We start from the raw sequence: 3,824 nt of genomic DNA on the forward strand, positions 1-3,824 counted from the left end.
CGACCCTGCGAAGCCGAGGACCAGACTACACCCACCAGGTCGTATGCCCTCATCCACAGCATGCTAGCACTTATGATTGTGTTAGAGATATTATGGGCTGGCATTATTTCTATATTGCGCTGGCAATTGTAGTTGTATCCTTTGTGTGGGCTTGTTTCTGTATTGTTAATGAGAGTAAAAGTATTTATGAAAACGAAACCGAATTGACAATCATTAATGCGCTGACCCGTGATCCCGAAACGCAAATCGGTGCTCGCGACAGCAGGCTTACTGATCACACTCCAAACTAGAAGTCAGTCAAATTCATGGAGGCAGGTCATAAAGCAGACTCAGATATTCACCACAAAACATCCCTGAACACCAGTCAATAAACATGGGATGTGCTCTCTTGTTCCTTTCCTCGACGCAAAGTACTGCTATTCTCGAAGAAACACATACTGGTCTCCTAACACACATCTCCAAACAGGACAACTCATAAGGGCACCCAGTACACTTCAAATCTGAAATAAACTGACACCTGGCTCCTGGCAAGTCACCGCCCTGAAGCAGAGTTTGATTTCAACAGGATGGCTCTACTTTTCTTTTCATAACATTTCATTTTTGTCACCAAACTGTGTCTAGGAATTTACTGCAATCCAAAACAAGCATCCCAAATATGACTGCCAAAAGAAAGGCGGTAGGAGCCCAACATTTGTGTGGCTGCCCCGCCTCCCGCCCAGGGCTAGGTCCTGGGCTTGAACCCGAGCACCAGGAAACAGGGACCAAGTCCAGCACTTTCGCGAATCGCATTTCCTTCTAGCAATTTGGAAGAATCAATTTCAGATAAAGAAAATACCAACTTCAGACAATGAGTGCATGCCCATTAAGATGTGACCAGAAAGCAAATCAAACTATGCCCTCCTGCAAAGCGAGCTGCAAGTCATTAAGACAACGATACAAGATATGAAAGAAAGAACAGTCTAAATCAGATGTAGAAAACTCAGTGATAAGGCTCCAAAGAATTGGTAATAAATTCAAAAGAAACAAGTCGAACAAGCCTATAATCCAGCACGGAGGCTGGGGGAGAAGGATCTCCATTCATGGGCGGCCTGGCTACATCATGAGACTCTGCCTCAAAAAAGGACCCACAGTGAAGTCACGGGTGACAAATAGTGAAAGCAAGCAGCAAAGGCAAGAACAGGAGTTCACGTAGATAAAAACTGATGGAAAGAAAGAAAACAATTTTTTGGAGGGATCACTGGGGATCGAACTCAGGACTTTGTGCTTGCAAGGCAGGCGCAGTGCCATTGAGCTAAATCCCTGGCCCCAGAATATTAACTACTATAAATCAAGAAAAATACCTGAAAACTAGATATTGAAAAAGCACCTCACATCCTTAAGGATATCAACCAACAACCCACAAGTACACTGCAAAGAAAACGAAAAAATTCCCAACAGTATCTAGGCAAAACCAGCAAGTAACCTCAGCAAAATGTATCCTCAGGCTTGATGGCAACATTTTATGCCTAAAGAAAATGAATAGCACATTTAAAATACCTAAAGAAGGAAAGAAGGCTCGACCCAAGGATTTTCTGTGCTGTCTCCACAAGCCTTGACTGAGGAAGCCACTACAGCAGGGGTAGGCGAATTCCTGGCAGATATTTTTGTACATTCCTCAAGCTAAAAATAGTTTTTACATTTTAAAAAGTGTTACACACACATGGGGACCATTTTTGGTCTACAAAGCCTCAGTGTTTACTATGTGATCCTTTCCAGAATTGTGCTGTCTCTGGAACTAAATAAAGGACAAGCCTAGAGAATCAAAAAGACCAGAGCGGAGGGCCTGCCTCAGAGGCTGTCAGAAGATCCAGCTGAGGAGCGGCGCAGAGGGACAGCACAACGCCTCACAGCCGTCCGACCCGGCCACGAACACACGGAGACTCACTACACTACAGCAGGGCAGGCAATTCAAAACCCTTCAGTTTTTCTCAGTGATCCTAATTTAGTAACAGGAGTATTACTAGGAGTGTTGTTTTGGGGCTGTTGTGTGTATGTGAGGCAAAGCAAACAGGCTATCCTATCAGTTCTCATTGTTAATGCATTTAATAGACCAAAGGAAAACTTTTCTTTTTGCAGTATACATACCAGCCCCTCTTTTGAGACAGGTTCTCCATAAACTGATAGGCTGGCCTCAAACTCATAAACCGGCCTCGGCCTACCCAATAGCTGGGATCACAGGCACAAGCAATGACACCTACAGAGAGGTAAAGATTCTTTTTAAAGCCTTAGTACAATAATGGATTATTAAACCTGATCATCCATTTGCCCAATAGCCTCACACTGAAAATCAATCAGGCGGACAGTTCGGCAGAACCTAGAATGAACCACGTGACACTAAGCTGCCGCAGGAGACAGCAGGAGGAAGTCACGTGTCCCTTACTGCAGATGCAGAAACAATTACAGGTCTGCGGTGTGTTGTGTGACTCAGTGTACCTAGTCCCACCCAGATCATGGTCTCTTAATGGCATTCCTGTAAACAAATAAAGCAATCAACAAACTCCAGGTTCCTTGGAGAAATGAGTTGAGCAGCAAAAGTCAAGCAGGAATAAGGAGCAACAAAACAATGCAGCATTCGGTTATAACCCAAAGTGGAAAACAAATACTGATGAGCCCGTACTAAAGGAAATAAATACCTGAGTAAGGGAGACAGGTCTCTACAGAGAATTAAAGATTTATGAAGAGCATGGGGAAAGGGCACAGTAAGCTCTGACAAACTGACCAGGTGATCGAGCTGGTACCACAAGTGATGAAGTCGTGTTCACCTGCAGCCCTTGATGTGCCGTGACGAGACGCTCACTTTATCTTTGTGGACTTCCTCCCACAAACCCAGAACCCCAGCCTAACCTTGAGAAAAACATCAGAAAAGCTCCAGTTGAGAAACAAACATTTGTACAAACTACTTGAAAGCTGTTCCTTAAAAGTGTTTACATCTTGAAAGACTGAGCCAGTCGTGGAGACGTGACACATCTAAACATCTAAACACTGTGTGCGTCCTGAACTGGACCCTGGAGCAGAGGCCGTTCGCAGAGAAACCAGTGCGAGTGCGGGTGTGTGTGTGTGTGTGTGTGTGTGTGTGTGAGTGTGTGTGGTGAATCCCGAGTCCTGACAGGTGCAGCCTGGCAGTGTATGTCACTCACTTTTGGGGAAAGTGGGTAAGGGACATATGAGCACGCTCCACCTTTAACGATTTCCTGTAAACCCAAAAGTGTCTCAACATAAGTTTATTTAGGGAACAGACCAGATTTAAATGTGGGAGCTCAGGGAAGGAAGAAAAAAAAACCCAAAAAACAGAAGAAAATTTTGGTGAACTTGAGTGAGGCAAAGAGTTACTAAAAGCACAGTACCAAAAGTATGTCATAAAAGGAAAAAACCTGGTAAGTTGGATCTCATTCAATTTAATATATTTTGCTCTTCACTATTAAGAAAGGGAAAAGAGAAGCCAAAGATTGGGAGAAAAAATTTGCAAATCATATACCTTTATCAGGGCCTTCTACCAGAATATACTTCTCAATCAAGAATAAAGGAGACACATATTTCAGGTTTTAAAAGATGGACAAAAGGCTCTTGAGAAGACACTGAGTGGCTGAGAACTGGAAGAGATAGTCAATACTGTTGGTTAAGGAAATGCAGAGTAAAACTATATATACTGACACCTCTACGTTCCTACTTAAAACAGCTATGATCAAGAAGACCAGGGCTGGGGATTTGGCTCAGTGGTTCTGCCACCTGTCTCGCAAGTGCAAGGACCCGAGTTCGATCCCCGGTACCAAAAAAAAAAAAAAAAA

The sequence above is a fragment of the Fukomys damarensis genome, unplaced genomic scaffold, assembly GCF_012274545.1.
Source record: "Fukomys damarensis isolate Sample0158 unplaced genomic scaffold, DMR_v1.0_HiC HiC_scaffold_38, whole genome shotgun sequence".
Classification (NCBI taxonomy): Eukaryota; Metazoa; Chordata; class Mammalia; order Rodentia; family Bathyergidae; genus Fukomys; species Fukomys damarensis.